Consider the following 21,258-nt stretch of genomic DNA (forward strand, 5'->3'; position numbering starts at 1 on the left):
TCCAGGCTCTGAGCCATCAGCCCAGAGCCCGACGCGGGGCTCGAACTCACGGACCGCGAGATCGTGACCTGGCTGAAGTCGGACGCTTAACCGACTGCGCCACCCAGGCGCCCCCAACAATTTTTTTTTTAAGTAGGCTCCATGCCCAACCTGGGGCTTGAACTCATGACCCTAATATCAGGAGTCGGATGCTCTACTGACTAAGCCAGCCAGGTGCCCAAAGGCCCCACAATTTTTAATGACATAGGTAAAATCAAATTTTAAAGTGGTAAATTTAGGATTAGGATCCAGGACTTTGATGCTCAAAACCCAAACTCCTTCGACCACTTCCCGACTTATAACACTTAAAAAAACAACATCCTGTAAACATACTTCAGCAGTCACTATGCTCAGCATCATAGTGAAAGTCCAATAAAATTATCCTCGCCTTTGCTTTGCTCACAGCCTAGTATAGGAATTTAATAGATGCACAGGTAGAGTGGTTTTAATTAAAACTTCATGTGTGTCTTGGAGGTTGAGAGGCAGAGCTGCAGGGATATGCTGTGAATGAACTGTACAAAAATAAGTGACCCAAAATGCCAACTGAAATACTAGTATTTTGGAATGAACGGACTTGATGTTAATCCTCTCTGGGAATCTGGAAACAGGAAAATGAGCCTGATGAAAGAAACATATTTATTGTGTCTTGACCCTCCTTTGGGACGTGCAATATGCTTCCTGGTTGAAGTAAAACACTTATTGCAGAATCAAGCTATGCCATTTGATATCACTGTTAAGTCCTTGAAGTAGCTTCATAAAAGTTGATGTATTTGATTGAAATCTGTTTTATTTTAGTTTTTTTTTTAATTATAGAATGAGATATGATTTATGGAGGGAGAAGAGAAAAGCACAGTCATCAACAGTGTGGCACCCTGAGGCACAATGAAGACATTTTAGGTTTTGAGATGGTATTTTTAACCAACTAAGACAAACAACTGTCATCAGTAACTATAGGATTTAATGTGCAAACAGCTCAAGTTGTCTCTTTGACAGTTGCCAGTGCCTGAGCATATAGTCAATCCATGTGTTGTGTTTTCTCTCCTTCTCTGGCATACAGAAGGGTGTGAGATGGCGTGTTCTAGGTGGCTCTCATTATAAATTCTATTCTTCACTCTGAAATTGTTTTCAGACCTTTCATGTTTCTGTGATATCTTTTGAGAAGCCTATGATGTGGGACCAGGCTGAGTTTATATTCCCACACATAGCGAAAAGAAAACATCTTTGACTTACAATGGGGTTTATGTCCTGATAAACCCATTGTAAATTAAAATTATCATGAATTGAAAATGTATTTAATGTACTTTACCTACTGAACATCATAGCTTAGCCTAGCCTACCTTAAACATGCTCAGAACATTTACATTAACCAACAGTTGGACAAAATCATCTAACACGAAGACTATTTTACAATAAAGTGTCGACTCTCTCATGTAATTTATGGAATACTGGACTGAAAGTGAAAAACAGAATGCCTGTATGGGTACACAATAGTTCTACATGTGTCAGTTGTTTATCCTCGTGATTATGTGGCTGTTTGGGAGCTCTGGCTCACTGCTGTGGTGAAGCATCACGAGAGGGTATTGTAATACATATTGCTATCCTGGGAAAAGATCAAATTTCAAAATTTGAAGTACAGTTTCTACTGAATGCACATTGCTTTTGCAAAATCATAAGGTCAAAAAATCATGAGTTGAGCCATTCTATGTCAGGGACTATCTATATACCTCTTGTATCGGCCGTTTTAGCTATCCTGGAATACATTCAACATTCCCACATCAGTTCATTCAGTTTTCATTGTCATTGTTAGCACCTTTTATCTGTAAGAAAACATAGCAGGCATGGGTAATGCAAAATTGAATAAGAAATGATCCATATTTTCAAGAAAATGACTATTTAGAGGAGGGATATTATATTTGTAACCTTAAATAGCCAATGTTTCATCAGCACATGAGTACAAACTAAGGTCAGCAAAATCAATGCAACGCATTATCTTACTACTTCATCTCTGTTTAATTTTAGGGTAGGACATTATTTACCACTCTTAAATTCCTTCTGTTCTATTGTATTTTAGAAGAATTCATGGGAGGGTCTATTTGTGTGCCCAAGCCAGTCCTGGTCAATGCCTGTGTATCTGCCACCATTCCATCTTAAATTATAAGTCCCAGTATTCTTCTCAGGCTATGTCATAGCTGATAATTTGCTCTAAACTATGGTCACAATGCCTTTTTTTTTTTTTTTGGCCTACTGTATGAACCACTGTTCCTTAAATTGTATTAAACATTTGCTAATATGTTTATCAAGCAAATGCCCCTATCTTGCATAGGTCTGCCCCTCTTGCACCAAAAGATAACTTCACCCAACTTTCTTCAAGATTATACTCTCATAGTAGGCATGACAGCATAATTTCTTGGGTTCAAGGTGTTTTGGCTTTTCAAATTTTAAACACCCATTTCTTTCCAAGGCTTGCACATACCAGTTGTCAGGATCATGGTATGTTTGGGTAAAAGCCATAGTTTATTTCTGGTAGGTTCTAGTAAAAGGCCTCAACTGTGTCCAGAACCACTACTCACCTTTGAAAGTCTGAATCTGTTGTTGAGTCATGTGAGATTCCATCATTTGGGGTCAATTTTCTTCCTGAGTTTTGCCTATCTCTCCTCTCAAGTTCTCATTCAACTTAACATGCCTGTATATGTCTGAACAGCCACATATGGTTCATGCAATTCAGTGAATGTAAATAAAAACATGAATATGTCATTAAATTCCATATATGCATGATATGTCCATATCACAGCTCCAGGGTACTTCCTGTAAATATAAACATATAAGTATAATAAAATGCTGAAAATATCTTGATAGAAAATAAAACGGAATGGAGGTGCTATAAATTCTATGAGGTGGGGTTAGGTATAACAAAAGTCAACACAGAGGAAGTGATCTGGAAGATGCATGTTGAATGATTTCAGTAGAACATGAAGAAAAGTGAAAGGTAACATACTCTAGGTAGAGAAAGCAATATGAGCAAAGGCAGAGGCTATTGAAAGAGCATGTTATGTTCACTCATCTGTGAGTTGTTCATTATAGATAGAGGAAAGGAGAGAATGATGAGACTTTAGATATGAGTTTAAGGTAACTGTAGAGCATCCAAGGGGAGAAAACCAATAGGCATTTGAAGCTGAGGCATACGTTTGCCTGAATATAGACACTTAGTCATAAGCATATGTGGTAACTTAAGCCATGGGAATAGATGCTCAGGAGGAACATTTGGATAAAGAAAAAATTGGGGTAAGAATGAAACTCTGCCAAAATCCAACATTTAAGGGGAAACATATTAGTGGCAATTTGGCTGCAAGGGCAGGATCTTTCCCAAAGTTAACAAGATAGAAGAGCTTTTGTTTTAAGGAAACAGTGATAATGTAGAACTAAGGTCTACAATTTTAGCTAAACATCATAAGGGATGATAACTGGAAACATCTCAGGTACTGGGGTTTCTTCCTGTACTCTCCAAGGCTGCAGTCTGCTGTCTCCCTGAATGTTGGCTTCATTATTATCTCTTGAACTTTTTGGCTTCACACACAAATGGAATATGTACAATATCCCGATTCTGGATTTGGACGACTTCCCAATTCAACAAAAACTAACTTAGTCTCAAGTTTAGACTTAAAGCAGTGGCTTATTGGCTTGTTTCAGTTCAAATCTCCTGCTGCAGTTGATAAATAAAACACACATACACATGTATTTATACAGACAAGTATTTGGGGTCACCTGGCTGGCTAAACTGGAGGAGTGTGTGACTCTTGATCTAGGGATTATGAATTAGAGCCCCACACGAGGTGTAGACTTCACTTAAATAAATAAAATGTAAACAATAAAAGTATTTGTTTCAACACACTGGAGAGATGCCAAGGCAGCCATAACTTGTGGAACTAGATTTTAGAGAGAAAGAAAGTCCATAGAGGAGAGTCTAAAACTTGCATATGCTTTGCTACTGGTTTGCTAATTTGAAAGTGGCAGCTACGCAATTGAGAAGCTGACCAGACATTTCAGGAGTAACTTGGGGTTGCAGGAGAAGCATTGGAGTCCACGGATCACTAAAGAGGAGGAATCATAGAAAACACTGCAGACTTCCAAATGGAACCCTAATAAACTACACCTTAGGTAAAAAGGATAAGCCACAACAAAAGCCAATGCTCACAAAAACTAGAATCTAACTTTTAATCACCTTCATCCCTGATTGAATTAAGTTGATCTATCATCAATTGCCTGCCAGAAGCAAGAGTAAATCATTTCTTGTGGAAGATAGTATCAAGTTTAACCCCAAATTATCTCCACAAACTATTATATACAGTGTCAGATAGTCCATCAAAAATAACAAGGTCTAAAAATGACAATAAATAACCAAATACAATAGAAAAAAACATACAATAGAAACAGACTGATAGGTTATCCACATATGATATAGAAGTTATCAGAGACAGGCTTTAAAATATTGTCTCCACAAACTGTGGCCTATAGGACAAATCCAGGCTGCTTCCTGATTCTGTGAATAAATTTTATTAGAAATTAACCATGCTTAGTTGCTTACATAGAGTTTATAATCATTTTCATGCTAGAATGGCAGAGTTAAGTTATTGCAACAATCGCAACAGAAACCATATGTTCTTCAAAGCTGAAAATATTCAGTATATAGCCTTTTATGGTAAAGTTTGCCAACCACTACTTTACATTTGATTAGTATATCCATGAAATTAAATAAAAAGATTGAGATTATTGGCAGAGAGCTGCAAACATGAAGAATACTAGAATAGAACATTTACAACTAAAAAACTACAGTAACTGAAATTACATCTCCATGGATGGGTTTAATAGATACAGTGCAGCTGAAGAGATAATTAAACTTGAAGACAGCAATAAGAAAACATAGAGACTGAAACATGGAGAACAAAAGTGTGGAAAACAAGAAAGAGCTTAAAATACATATGAAACGGTGAAAAAAATCATTCATATAACTGGCATCACAGAAAGATTAGAGAGAGATGAAGTACAAGTACTATTTGAAGAAATAATGACTGAAAAACTTCCCAAACTGCTAAGATATCAAACTACACATTCACAAGTACAAAAAACCCTGAACAAGATAAACATTTAGAAGACCACATTAAAGGGGATCATGGTAAAACTGCCCAAAAGAAAAAGATGAAGATAAAATCTTAAAAACAGCTGGGAAATGCAGTCATATTGTATCCAAAAGATTAGCAATAAGAATGATAACTGCATGTTCAACAGAAATCATGGAAGTCATCTTTAAGTTGAATAAAGAAAATAACATCCAATGTAACCTAAATTGTAGGCATGAGCCCAATTCCAGAATAAGGAGAGACTAAGTCCTGCGCTACTCCAAGGCCAAAAGGGGTAGATGCCAGAAATAGGAGGGGTTCATGGGTCATCCAAAAGGGTAACCTGGTTGGTGTGCACCGGTGAGAGCAGTCAGGCAAGTGGACATTTCCCTCTCAGGTTTTGATGGGTTATGTTTTCATTGTTGCTTTCTTCTATATACTCTGTTTATTTCCTTAACACAATACTTATTTAGAAATGAAAATGTGGACTTGAAACAAGATCCCTAGTTTGTACATTGGTTTTAGTTCTCCTTTCTAATTTTATTGTTTCATGATTCACAAATGTGTCCTGATTTCTATTTAGGCACAAAAAAGTTGCAATGTCATTTGTGGCCAAATTATGTGGAAAAGTTGTGTCAATGTATCAAGCATCAAGTGTTTGACAAGAATATTTGTTTTTCTGTTGAGCATACAGTTTATATATTTTTTTAAAGAAGGTTGTTAGTTAAAATATTCAAATACTCTATATCCTGGCTTATATTTTGAGTGTGGATTCATAAATTTATTTTTGTATTCCTATCATTTCTTCCTTTCTATACTTTGAAGATTTTTAAAAGATATATAGAAATCATAACTGGTATACTGACCTGATAGATCATTTATCAATACGAAGTATCTCTCTTTTCTCCTCACATATATTCTAAATTCTAGTTGGCCTCATATTAACATGGTGACATCTGATTTTATTGTTACTATTCTCTTGATATATGTGTTCTTATTTCTAAATTGTCAGTCATTTTCACTTTTTGGATTTAATTGTTTCTTTTCGTTATCATGTATCTAATTTTATTTTTTGAAATTCACTATGAGTCATTGAGTCTCCTAAAGGACAATTTTTTAAATTCATTTATTTAAATTCAAATTAGTTAACATACAGTGTAGTATTGGTCTCAATAGAACCCAGCGATTGATTCGTCACTTACATATAACACCCAGTACTCACTCCCAACAACTGCCTTCCTTAATGTCCATCACCCATTTAGCCCATCTCCCTACCTCCGCCCCTCCATAAACCCTCAGTTTGTTCTCTGTATTTAAGTCTCTTATGGTTTGCTTCCCTCTCTGTTTTTATCTTATTTTTACTTCCCTTTCCCCCATGGTCATCTGTTTTATTTCTTAAATTCCACATATGAGTAAAATCATATATTTGTCTTTCTCTGACTTATTTCACTTACCATAATACACTCTAGTTCCATCTACATTGCTACAGATGGCAAGATTTCATTCTTTTTGATCGCTGAGTAGTATCCCATTTTATATATATATATATATATATATATATATATATATATATATACACACACACATATATATACATATATATATACATATATATACATATATATATGTAAATATACCGCATCTTTATCCATTCATCAGTTGATGGATATTTGGGCTTTTTCCATAATTTGGCTATTGTTGATAGCATTGCTATAAACATTGGAGTGCTTATGCCCCTTCAAATCAGCATTTTTGTATCCTTTGGATAAATACCTAGTAGTGCAATTGCTTTGTCATAGGGTAGTTCTGTTTTTAATTTTTTGATGAACCTCCATTTTTTTTCCAGAGTGTCTGCACCAGTTTGCATTCCCACTAACAGTGCAAAAGGGTTCCTAAAGGCAATTATTGATATAGATGACTGATAGATACATAGACAAATAGATGGATAAATAAATAGATATAGAGGTAGATACACACGTTTTTTTTTTTGTTTTTGCATACTGATTTGTTTTCTTTTTTCCTTCTCCTGTATTTTGTTATATTGATTATGATTTCCCTATTCCCTTTTCTTGGTAAATGTATAAATATATAAATGTATTGCCTATATAAAATAAATATTTAGATTTTCATTCAAGTAAACTGAAAAAGCAGTAAAATAAATTGAAATAAAGTAAAATGAAAAAATTCAAAGTAAATAATGGAATTTTTAAAAATATTTTTTAAAAGAATAGCAATGTTCAACAGAAATGATGAAAGTTACCTTCACATTTACTAAAGAAAATAACTTTTTTAATGTTTATTTTTAAGAGAGAGAGAGACAGAGGTGAGTGGGAGAGGGTCAGAGAGAGAGGGAAACACAGAATCCAAGCCATCAGCACAGAGCTTATTGTGGGGTTCAAACTCATGAACCATGAGATCATGACCTGAGCTGAAGTTGGACGCTTAACCAACTGAGCCACCCAGGTGCCCCTAAAGAAAATAACTTTCAACTCAGAGTTCTATACCTTGGGAAAGCATCCTTCATGAACAAAAACAAATTAAAGACATTGTCAGACTAATAAAACTAAGAGAGTTTATTAGCAGATATGCACTAAAAAAAATATTAAAGTGAGTTCTTCAAATAGAAAAAAATAATCTTAGATGCAAGTGTTGAAAAGCAAGAAATAATGAAGAGAAAAGATAAGAGTAAATGTGTGAGTAAATATAAATGAATGTGGATTGTATGATATATATGATATGTTATATGTATGTTCTATATGTTATATACATCATATATAGTGTATTATATATAATTAATATGTATATAATTAAAATATACACAAAAAATTAGCACAAGAGGAAGAGATGAACTGATTTAAAGTGTTCTAAGAATCTTTCATTGTCCAGAAAGTGGTAAAAATACTAATTTAGATTACACTTAAATAAGTTAAGGATGCATACTGTAATTTCCAGGGTACCACTAAAAGAATAGGAAAAGATTTATAACAAGTAAGAAGATAAGGGTAGAATGAAACAATAAATTATTAATTCATAGTAATTATTTTTATCATTGGAAAGCCAATAATAAGAAGGCAAATAAACCCAAATACATTAGTAATTACATTAAATTTAAATGAACAAAATACTCTTAATTAAAATACAGATATTATCACAATAAATTAAAGTGTTTAGCAGAAACTCTCAATGACATCTTTTTGTGTCCCTCTGGGTTGGAGTGCTGCCTTTGTTGAAACACTTTCCACTTCCATACACTGGATGAAATCTGCTTTTCAACAGATGATTTGGTTTACTACACAGGGGTCAGATGATGTAATTTCGAAGTGCATGTACCTCTCCATATAAAACCCATGAACAGGGGGAATTTGGAGGGTCTTAACAGATAAACTATTTTTCTTCTCCCCTTCCACACACTACTTTAAGCTGCATTTTCTCCTTGAAACATTTTTAGAAATGTCCTGCATAAATGAACAAGCTTGTTGAACAGTTTTTCTGTGCCTATTGTTTCAAAGTGATGGTCAGCATCATAACCCATTATATAGCATCACTTTACATGTCTCCTTGTCTTCGTTTTCCATTTTTCCTTAAAGCCACTGTCCTAGATTAAACCTAAAATTGGTAAATGTAAATGAAGGAGACAAATTCCTGGGAAAACACCATTTAAAGAAGCCAACACAAGAATAAATAGATGTTCTGAATAGAATACACCTAAAATGAAGAAATCGGATCCAGAATTTAAAGCCTTCTTATGAAAACAATTCTAGGGCCATAGAATTTCACCAGTGAATTCTATTAAACATTCAAGGATAAAATTAAAACCTATAATATTACACAAACTCTTAAAAGAGAAAAAGGGAATACTACCCACTTTGTTTTAGGCCACTTTAACTTGACTACTACAATGTGAAAATGACATCACAAGAAGCAAAACATGGACCCATCTTTCTTTTTTTTTTTTAATTTTTTTTTAACGTTTATTTATTTTTGAGACAGAGAGAGACAGAGCACGAACGGGGGAGGGTCAGAGAGAGGGAGACACGGAATCTGAAACAGGCTCCAGGATCTGAGCTGTCAGCACAGAGCCCGACGCGGGGCTCGAACTCACGGACCGCGAGATCATGACCTGAGCCGAAGTCGGCCGCCCAACCGACTGAGCCACCCAGGCGCCCCATGGACCCATCTTTCTTGTGTAGACACACAAAAGATTACAAAACTGAATCTAGTGATTCATAAAAGGGGTAATATATCATGAAATTTTGGATCCATTACAGGAATATAAGATTGGTTTAACATTCAAAATTAATTAGTCACTTCCCACATAAACAGAATGAAGAAAAAATGTATCTCAAAAAAAGGTATAAAAAGTGCAATCAGTAGAAACCAGTATCTATTAATCCCCATTGGCAAAATGTGAATATAAGGGAACTACCATAACCTAACAAGGGATATTTACAGAAACTTTTGTCAAACATCACACGTAATTGTTAAATATTAAAAGTTTTCCTCTTGAGATCAGGAATGATGCAAGAAAATCAACCATAAGTGCCTGTGTTTAAAATTGTGCTGGGGGGGCGCCTGGGTGGCGCAGTTGGTTGAGCGTCCGACTTCAGCCAGGTCACGATCTCGCGGTCCGTGAGTTCGAGCCCCGCATCAGGCTCTGGGCTGATGGCTCAGAGCCTGGAGCCTGTTTCCGATTCTGTGTCTCCCTCTCTCTCTGCCCCTCCCCCGTTCATGCTCTGTCTCTCTCTGTCCCAAAAATAAATAAACGTTGAAAAAAAAAATTTAAAAAAAAAAAATAAAATTGTGCTGGAGTTCCTAGTCAGCACAGCAAGGTATGGAAATATTAAAGCTATAAGAGACTGAAATGGGAAGAAATAAAATTAACATTATTTGCAGAAAACATGAATACAGGATTTGGAGAGGAAGATGGCAGCATAGGAGGACGCTGGGCTCACTGCGTCCTGCTGACCACTTAGATTCCGCCCACATCTGCTTAAATAACCCAGAAAACCGCTAGAAGACTAGCAGAATGGATTCTCTGGAGCCAGGCGTAGACGAGAGGCCCACGGAAGAGGGTAGGAAGGGCGGAGAGGCGGTGTGCACTACACGAACTGGCAGGAGGGAGCCAGGGCGGTGGAGGGGCAGCCTGCCCAGCAATGCAGAGCCCCCGAGTCTGGCTTGCAAAAGCGGAGGGGCCAGACGGAATGTGTTCTGACATCCAGCAGGATTTAACATCTGGAATAAGTCAACAGCTCTGCTCAGAGAGCGGGAGGGAGAGTTGTTGAGCCCCAGAGGACAGAGCTCAGCTTGGCAGGGAACAAAGGTGCTGGGAAGCGCCATCTCCCTCACCCATCCCCCAGCCAAAATCCCAAAGGGAACCAGTTCCCATCATGGAACTTGCTTGCACCGTGCAAACACCCAACGCTGTGCTTCTGCACATCCATCCCTCCGACAGGTCTGCCTCCCTCCTGGTGCCACAGAGCCCCTCCCGAAGCAGACCACTGAAGGCAAAGTGAGCTGAACCTGCCCCTCCTGCCCCTGTGCACCTTGTGGATCCACCCCAGCTAACACACCGGATCCCATCGAAGCAGCACCACAAGCCTGGCAGTGTGCCAGTAGCCCAGACAGGGGCCACACCACTCCACAGTGAGTCCTGCCCCTGGGAGAGGGGAAGATAAGGTAAACACCAGTCTGACTGTGGCCCCAGCAGTGGGCCAGGGGCAGACATCAGGTCTCACTGCGGCCCTGCCCACGAACGCAAGTTACTCCAGAAAGCACAGAGGAAGAGCCGTGCAGTTCCCCCCACTCCAGGGACTATCCAAAATGATGAAACAGAGGAATTCTCCTCAAGAGAAACTCCAGGAAGTAGCGACAGCTAATGAACTGATCAAAAACGATTTAAGCAACGTAACAGAAAATGAATTTAAAATAATAGTCATAAAATTAATCACTGGGCTTAAAAAAGTATAGAGGACAGCAGAGAATCTATTGCTACAGAGATCAAGGGATTAAGAAACAGTCAGGAGGAGCTAAAAAATGCTCTAAATAAGGTGCAAAATAAAATGGAGGCGACCACAACTGGGATTCAAGAGGCAGAGGAGAGAATTGGTGAATTAGAAGATAAAATTATGGAAAAAGAGGAAGCTGAGAAAAAGAGAGATAAAAAAAATCCAGGAGTATGAGGGGAGAATTAGAGAACTAAGTGACACAATTAAACGTAATATCATACGCATAATTGGGATTCCAGACGAGGAAGAGAGAGGGAAAGGTGCTGAAGGTGTACTTGAAGAAATAATAGCTGAGAACTTCCCTGAACTGGGGAAGGAAAAAGGCATTGAAATCCAAGAGGCACAGAGAACTCCCTTCAGACGTAACTTGAATCGATCTTCTGCACGACATATCATAATGAAACTGGCAAAATACAAGGATAAAGAGAAAATTATGAAAGCAGCTAGGGAGAAACATGCTCTACATATAAAGGGATATCTATAAGACTAGTGACGGATTTATCTACTGAAACTTGGCAGGCCAGAAAGGAATGGCAGGAAATCTTCAATGTGATGAACAGAAAAAATATGCAGCCAAGAATCCTTTATCCAGCAAGTCTGTCATTTAGAATAGAGGGAGAGATAAAGGTCTTCCCAAACAAAAACTGAAGGAATTTGTCATCACTAAACCAGCCCTACAAGAGATCCTAAGGGGGATCCTGTGAGACAAGGTACCAGAGACATCACTACAAGCATGAAACCTACAGACATCACAATGACTCTAAACCCATATCTTTCTATAATAACACTGAATGTAAATGGACTGAATGCTCCAACCAAAAGACATAAGGTATCAGAATGGATAAAAAAACAAGACCCATCTATTTGCTGTCTACAAGAGACTCGTTTTAGACCTGAGGACACCTTCAGATTGAAAGTGAGGGGATGGAGAACTAGCTATCATGCTACTGGAAGTCAAAAGAAAGCTGGAGTGGCCATACTTATATCAGACAAAGTAGACTTTAAAGGTTGTAACAAGAGATGAGGAAGGGCATTATATAATAATCACAGGGTCTATCCATCAGGAAGAGCTAACAATTATAAATGTGTACATGCCGAATAGGGGGCCCCCAATTATATAAAACAATTAATCACAAACATAAGCAACCTTATTGATAAGAATGTGGTAATTGCAGGGGACTTTAATACTCCACTTACAACAATGGATAGATCATCTAGACACAGGATCAATAAAGAAACAAGGGCCCTTGAATGATACATTGGATCAGATGGACTTGACAGATATATTTAGAACTCTGCATCCCAAAGCAACAGAATATACTTTCTTCTCGAGTGCACATGGGACATTCTCCAAGATAGGTCACATACTGGGTCACAAAACAGCTCTTCATAAGTATACAAGACTTGAGATCATACCATGCATACTTTCAGACCACAATGCTATGAAGCTTGAAATCAACCACAGGAAAAAGTCTGGAAAACCTCTGAAAGCACGGAGGTTAAAGAACACCCTACTAAAGAATGAATGGGTCAACCAGTCAATTAGAGAAGAAATTTAAAAATATGTGGAAACAAATGAAAATGAAAATACAACAATCCAAATGCTTTGGGACGCAGTGAAGGCAGTCCTGAGAGGAAAATACATTACAATCCAGGCCTATCTCAAGAAACAAGAAAAATCCCAAATACAAAATCTAACAGCACACCTAAAGGAAGTAGAATCAGAACAGCAAAGACACGCCAAACCCAGCAGAAGAAGAGAAATAATAAAGATCAGAGCAGAAATAAACAATATAGAGTCTAAAAAAACTGTAGAGCAGATCAATGAAACCAAGAGTTGGTTTTTTGAAAAAATAAACAAAATTGACAAACCTCTAGCCAGGCTCCTCAAAAAGAAAAGGGAGATGACCCAAATAGATAAAATCATGAATGAAAATGGAATTATTACAACCAATCCCTCAGAGATACAAGCAATTATCAGGGAATACTATGAAAAATTATATGCCAACAAACTGGACAACCTGGAAGAAATGGACAAATTCCTAAACACCCACACAATCCCAAAACTCGAACAGGAAGAAATAGAAAACTTGAACAGACCCATAACCAGTGAAGAAATTGAATCAGTTATCAAAAATCTCCCAACAAATAAGAGTCCAGGACCAGATGGCTTCTCTGGAGAATTCTAGCAGACATTTAAAGCAGAGATAATACCTATCCTTATCAAGCTATTCCAAAAAATAAAAAGGGAAGGAAAACGTCCAGACTCATTTTATGCAGCCAGCATTACTTTGATTCCTAAACCAGGCAGAGACCCAGTAAAAAAAGAGAACTACAGGCCAATATCCCTGATGAATATGGATGCAAAAATTCTCAACAAGATACTAGCAAATCGAATTCAACAGCATATAAAAAGAATTACTCACCATGATCAAGTGGATTCATTCCTGGGATGCAGGGCTTCTTCAACATTTGCAAATCAATCAACGTGATACATCACATTAATAAAAGAAAAAATAAGAACCATATGATCCTGTCAATCGATGCGGAAAAAGCATTTGACAAAATCCAGCATCCTTTCTTAATAAAAACCCTCAAGAAAGTCGGGATAGAAGGAACATACTTAAAGATCATAAAAGCCATTTATGAAAAGCCCACAGCTAATATCATCCTCAATGGGGAAAAACTGAGAGCTTTCCCCCCTGAGATCAGGAACACAACAGGGATGTCCACTCTCACCGTTGTTGTTTCACATAGTGTTGGAAGTTCTAGCATCAGCAATCAGACAACAAAAGGAAATCAAAGGCATCAAAATTGGCAAAGATGAAGTTAAGCTTTCGCTTTTTGCAGATGACATGATATTATCCATGGAAAATCCGATAGACTCCACCAAAAGTCTGCTAGAGCTGATACGTGAATTCAGCAAAGTCGTAGGATACAAAATCAATGTACAGAAATCAGTTGCATTCTTATGCACTAACAATGAAGCAACAGAAAGACAAATAAAGAAACTGATCCCATTCACAATTGCACCAAGAAGCATAAAATACCTAAGAATAAATCTAACCAAAGATGTAAAAGATCTGTATGCTGAAAACTATAGAAAGCTTATGAAGGAAATTGAAGAAGACACAAAGAAATGGAAAAAAATTCTGTGCTCATGGATTGGAAGAATAAATATTGTCAAAATGTCAATACTACCCAAAGCTATCTACACATTCAATGCAATCCCAATCAAAATTGCACCAGCATTCTTCTCAAAGCTAGAACGAGCAATCCTAAAATTTGTATGGAACCACAAGAGGCCCCGAATAGCCAAAGTAATTTTGAAGAAGACCAAAGCAGGAGGCATCACAATCCCAGACTTTAGCCTCTACTACAAAGCTGTAATCATCAAGACAGCATGGTATTGGCACAAAAACAGACACATAGACCAATGGAATAGAATAGAAACCCCAGAAATAGACCCACAAGAGTACGGCCAACTAATCTTTGACAAAGCAGGAAAGAATATCCAATGGAAAAAAGACAGTCTTTTTAACAAACGGTGCTGGGAGAACTGGACAGCAACATGCAGAAGAATGAAACTAGACCACTGTCTTACACCATTCACAAAAACAAACTCAAAATGGATAAAGGACCTAAATGTGAGACAGGAAACCATCAAAACCCTAGAGGAGAAAGCAGGAAAAAACCTCTCTGACCTCAGCTGCAGCAATTTTTTACTTGACACATCCCCAAAGGCAAGGGAATTAAAAGCAAAAATGAACTATTGGGACCTCATGAAGATAAAAAGCTTCTGCACAGCAAAGGAAACAACCAACAAAATTAAAAGGCAACCCACGGAATGGGAAAAGATATTTGCAAATGACATATCGGACAAAGGGCTAGTATCCAAAATCTATAAAGAGCTCACCAAACTCCACACCCAAAAAACAAATAATCCAGTGAAGAAATGGGCAAGAAACATGAATAGACACTTCTCTAAAGAAGACATCCAGATGGCCAACAGGCACATGAAAAGATGCTCAACATCGCTCCTCATCAGGGAAATACAAATCAAAACCACACTCAGATATCACCTCACGCCAGTCAGAGTGGCTAAAATGAACAAATCAGGAGACTATAGATGCTGGAGAGGATGTGGAGAAACGGGAACCCTCTTGCACTGTTGGTGGGCATGCAAACTGGTGCAGCCGCTCTGGAAAACAGTGTGGAGGGTCCTCAAAAAATTAAAAATAGACCTACCCTATGACCCAGCAGAAGCACTGCTAGGAATTTACCCAAGGGATACAGGAGTACTGATGCATAGTACTGATGCAATGTTTATAGCAGCACTCTCAACAATAGCCAAATTATGGAAAGAGCCTAAATGTCCATCAACTGATGAATGGATAAAGAAATTGTGGTTTATATACACAATGGAATACTATGTGGCAATGAGAAAGAATGAAGTATGGCCCTTTTTAGCAACATGGATGGAACTGGAGAGTGTTATGTTAAGTGAAATAAGTCATACAAAGACAGATACCATATGTTTTCACTCTTTTGTGGATCCTGAGAAACTTAACAGAAGTCTATGGGGGAGGGGAAGAAAAAAAAAAAGAGGTTAGAGTGGGAGAGAGCCAAAGCATAAGAGAGTCTTAAAAACTGAGAACAAACTGAGAGTTGATGGGGGGTGGGAGGGAGGGGAGGGTGGGTGATGGGTATTGAGGAGGGCACCTTTTGGGATGAACACTGGGTGTTGTATGGAAACCAATTTCACATTAAATTTCCTATTAAAAAAAAGAAAAAGAAAAGAAAACATGAATACATACGTAGAAAATCCAAAGAGATCTACAGATAAGTGTTAAATTTAATAAGTGAATTTGACAAGGTCTTAAGATATGATATCAATATATATAAGAAAAATCTATTGAATTTCTGTATAATAACAACAGGTAATTAGAAAATAATAATTTTGAAATAATGGCATTTATGGTAGCATCAAAAGTACCAGATAACTAGGAATGAGTCCAATACATAATTAGAAAAACCTCTACACAGAAAACTCTGAAACATTATTGAGAGAAAAATGTACAAATGAAAATGGAGAGACAAATCACATTCATGGGTTTGAAGACTCATTGTTGTCAAGATGCTAATCCTCCCAAAATTCATGTATAGCTTCAATGCTTTCCTCATAAAACCTCCAGTAGTATTCTTATGGAATTTGATGCTCATTCTAAATTATTTACACAAATGTAAAGCACAAAAATAGGCAAGAAAATAATAAAGAAAAATAAAGATGATGGAATCACATTACCAGATGTTAGTGTTATTGTAAGTTTATAGTAAATTAGACACTGTGGTGTTAGCACCAGGGTTTGAAATAGACAAATGAAACAAGAGAGAACAAGTCCAGAAACAATCCCTCACACATAAAGGCACTTGTTTATGACAAAGGTGGCATAACAGACCATAGAGAAATGATGGTTTTTGGAATAAATGGTGCTGGGTCAATTTGATAGCTATGTGGAAAAAATGAAATGACCCCTATCTCATATTACATACAAAAGGGAGCCCCAGGTTGATTGAAAATCCAATTTTTTAAAAAGTTTCAGTATAGTTGGTACACCATGTTACATCAGTTTCAGTTGTACAACGTAGTGATTCAACTTACCTTTCGGTTGTGCTGTGCTCACCACAAGTGCAGCTACCGTCTGTCCCTATACAGTGTTATTATAATATCACTGACTATATTCCCCATGCTGTAACTTTTTTTTTAAATAATTTTTAAGGGTATTTATTTTGAGAGAGAGGAAAAAAATGTGAGTGGGGGAGGGGCAGAGAGAGAGGGAGAAAGAATCCCAAGCAGTCTCTGCACTGACAGTGCAGAGCCCAAAGGAGGGCTTGAACTCACAAACCATGAGCTCATGACCTGAGCTGAAATCAAGAGTCCCATGCTTAACTCAGTCACCCAGGCACCTCTACTTACGCTGTACCTTTTATCCCTGTGACTTATTCATTCCATATCTGGAAGCCTGTATCACCTACTCCCCTTCACTCATTTTTCCTGTCTCCCACATTCCTCCCCAGCAATCATCAGTTTGCTCTTTGTACTTAAGGGTCTGTTTCTGCTTTGTGTTTTTTTGCTTATTTGTTTTATTTTTTTTTTTTTAGATTCCAGTTATGAGTGAAATATTATGGTATTTGTGTTTCTCAGTTTGACTTATTTCACTTAGCATAATACCCTCTAGATCCATCCGTATTGTTGCAAATGGCAAGAGCTCATTCTTCTTTATGACTGAATAATATTCCTGTGTGTGTGTGTGTGTGTGTGTGTGTGTGTGTGTATCACATCTTCTTTATCTATTCTTCTATCAATAGGCGTGGGTTGCTTCCATATCTTAGCTGATGTAAATAATGCTGCAATAAACACAAGGGTGCATATATCTTTTCGAATTAGTGTTTTTATTTTCTTTGGGTAAATGCCCAGTAGTGGAATTACTGGATCATATTGTAGTTCTATTTTTAATTTTGTGAGGAAGCTCCATACTGTTTTGCACAGTGGTTTCACAAATTTACATTCCCACCAACAGTGCACAAGTGTTCCTTTTTCTTCACATTCTTGACAACACTTGTTATTTCCTGTGTTTTTGAATTTAGCCATTCTGACAGGTCTAAAGTGATATCTCATTGTGGTTTTGACTTGCATCTCCCTGATGATTAGTGATATTGGGCATCTTTCCATGTGTCTGTTTGCCAAGATTTAAAATTTTAAAGTAGTTGTATTTTTAGAAGTTTTCATAGGAGAATATTTTCATGACTTTTAGATAAGGAAAGGCCCCATAAAGAGGACACAAGTACGTCTAAAATAAATGAAAACTTGATTAATGCACCATCATTAATGCACCATAAAGAAAGGGAAAAGTCAAACTACCCAATGGGACAAGATAGTTGCAATACATATAAGTAAGAAATGTGGGGTCCCTGGCTGACTCAGTTGGAAAAGCATGCGACTCTTAACCTCAGAGTCATGAGTTCAAGCCCCATGTTGGGTGTAGAGATCATTTGAACAAACAAACAACCTTAAAAAAACATAATGAGCTTATATCCATAATACTGAAAGGAATCCTGCAAATCAGGAAAATCATAAGACAATAGAAGAATAAGCAAACGACTTGTGCAAAACATTATAAACATATGAAAACTAGCTTAGTTTATTTTGTAATGAAGGAAATTTAAAACCAGAAGTATATATTATTAAGTTTACAGAGGAATGTTTAAAATGAAAACATCTGACAACATAAACTGTTAGCAATGGTGTGGAGCAACCAAAACTCCTCTGTTGCCGATGGGAATGCAAACTGATACAGCCCCGTGGAAAACTCTTCAGTAATATCTGCGAAAAGGGAACATATATTTATCCTATAGCCCTGTAAATTACACTCCTAAATATGTATAAAATTGAACTGTGTATATGTGTGCACAAATAAACATGTAGAAGAATACCTAAAGAAGCGTTCTTTAAAATAGCTGCATACTGGAAGCAACCCAAATGTCAGCAGTAGAATGGACACATTTTGGCATACTCATCACACAATGGGATACTACTTATCAATGAAAATTAAAGAAGTACAGTTGCACAGAACAACGTGGACTCTCACAAACATAATTGTGGGTGAAATAGTGAAATCTATTTAGCTATAGAAAATTCAAAACTAGACAAAACCGATCTATTATGTTAGAAGTTAAAATGGCATTTATCTTTGGAGAGGTGTCAAGGAATAGTGACTGACAACGGATGTAACGATAGCTTCTGAGTTGTTGCTAATGTTCTTCCTGTTACATGAATGTGAAAATTTATCAAGTAGATAATGGAGTTATGAATTCTTCTCTCTATATTTTAACTATGATTTTAAAATGTCTTAATTCTCCAGAAAAGAGATTCAGTTGGCTTAAATTTACCCATGTATCAACCCTGATCTAGTCAGCTGAGGTCACTCTGTTGGCTTCATGTAGCCTGCACCTCATTTATCATGGGCTGTGGGATGACACACTTTCACAAGGGGGTGTAGGTGGGGCTGTGAGTGAATCCAACAATTAGGAAAATGGCAGCGGTCATACCCAGGAACTGTCAGCTACAAATAAGCAAGCATGTGAACCTGAAAAATAGATTGAGAAGGAATTGTGGTAGTATCAGAAGAAACAAGAGGGAAAAGTGCATTTATTATTTTATTTAAATGTTTATTTATTTATTTGGAGGGGAGAGGGGCAGAAAGAGAGGAAGAGAGAAAATCCCAAGCCGGCTCCACAGTGTCAGTGCAGAGCCCAATGCAGGGCTCAAATTCACGAACTGTGAGATCATGACCTGAGGCGAACTCAAGAGTCTAACACTCAACTGGCTGAGACACCCAGGTGCCCCAAACCATACATGTAAAATAAAGCTAGGTAGTGTTTCAAAAACAAGAAAACGTTGAAAGGAGTAAAAATGCTGACATGAGCTCAAGTAAGATAACATTGAAAGGAGTCTGTCACTGGTGACCTTGGTGATGAAATTTCCAGTGGTATGAGGGGGAAGAAGCCTGATTGTAAGCAACAGCCCAATTGTAGTAGGATGACAAATAAACAAATGAGAAGATATGGGAGATGTATGAAGGCTATGGCCCTTCTTGCCAGAACACATATGCATGCATACACAAAATAATTTCCTCCATTTCAAGAGGAACTCCATTTCAAGGAGGTCCATGTACCTCCTAAAGCCCATTTATCAATTCCAATTTAAGCAAACTTAGTGCAGGATATTCTTATGAAGATCTTGGTCACAAAGAGGAGGTGAGCCCGCAGTACCTAGAGCAGGCAAAGTGTTGGGAAAGGTTTGTGGTTTGAATGTGTTTTGTTTTTAATAAGAGACTTTGGGCATAGTCAGAAACTTTGGAAAGTGCAGAAATAGAGAAGGATGAGGTTGTAACACATGTGTAAACACGTGAGACAGAGGAAATAACAGAAGGATCAAGGTCACTACAGCAATGCTCCCTTATCCACGGTTTCACTTCTGCTCATTTCAGGTACCTGAGGTCAACTACGGTCTGGAAGCAGATGATCCTTCTCCTGACATAACATCATCATAAAGTCAGCCTAACTTTATGTCACAAGCCTGTCATTCACCTCACTTCGCTTCATCAGGTAGGCATTTCATCATCTCACACCACCACAAGAAGAAGGGTGAGTACAGAACAAGAAGACATTTTGAGAAGGAGAGACCACATTCACACCACTTTTATTACAGTATGATGTTATAATTGCTCTATTTTAGTTTTAGTTATTGTTGTTCGTCTCTGTGCCTAATTTATGTTAAACTTTATCATATGCACATTCTGTATTGGGGGTAGGGGTAGTAGTATATACAAGTTTCAGTAGGGTCTGCAGTTTCAGGCAACCACTGGGGGTCTTGGAACATATTCCCCCGGGGATCAGGGGGAGATTATTGTATTATGGAGACAATGGGAAGGAATAAAAATAAGGCCAAAGGCAGAGGCAATAACCAGAAAGATCACCTCTTCTTCTGAGACTGGAGGGAATGTTTTGATGGCTGGTGCCACTATAAATAAATTTATAGATACAAGAGTAGGAAATTGTATAACTTCATTGCCATTCAACTCAATGTTTTTATGAAGAAATAAAAGCAACATCTACAGAATGGTGGGCAAGAAGATAAAGAGCCCCGAGAGGTTTATTTTAAGGTTCAAATCATCTTCCTGATATTTATCCCAAATGTTTTCATTGAGAAAATGATTTCACGTGTTTCAGGCATTGTGCTAAGATACAAAACTAAGACATGGTCCTTGACTTAGAGGAATTCACTGTGTAAATTATAGCACATGTTCCATCCCATGACAGGGGCTACATGAAATGCCAAGATAAGAACTGTGAAGCTTGGCCTCAGCTTGCTAGGAAGGGGTGTGTGTCAGCAGGAAGGTTTAAGGCTTGCGTGGTACTAAAAGCACGTAATCACCTATAATAACCTATGAGGTGCATAGTTCCGGCATTATGTCAATTTTATTTCAATTTTAATCACTTTGAAATATAAGCTCCCCTAAATGTGCATCTTCTGTAAA

At 37.5% G+C, this 21,258-nt stretch overlaps 1 long non-coding RNA gene across 1 annotated transcript in view; it reads left to right on the forward strand.

The window, feature by feature from the left end:
* LOC123594532 overlaps positions 1-21,258 on the forward strand; it is a 402,657-nt gene that overhangs the window by 221,809 nt on the left and 159,590 nt on the right. Inside the window, exon 2 of the long non-coding RNA XR_006710769.1 lies at positions 20,209-20,326. This is a non-coding gene — a long non-coding RNA (uncharacterized LOC123594532). The remainder of the gene's footprint in view (positions 1-20,208; positions 20,327-21,258) is intronic.

Source organism: Leopardus geoffroyi, chromosome X (assembly GCF_018350155.1).
Source record: "Leopardus geoffroyi isolate Oge1 chromosome X, O.geoffroyi_Oge1_pat1.0, whole genome shotgun sequence".
Lineage (NCBI taxonomy): Eukaryota > Metazoa > Chordata > Mammalia > Carnivora > Felidae > Leopardus > Leopardus geoffroyi.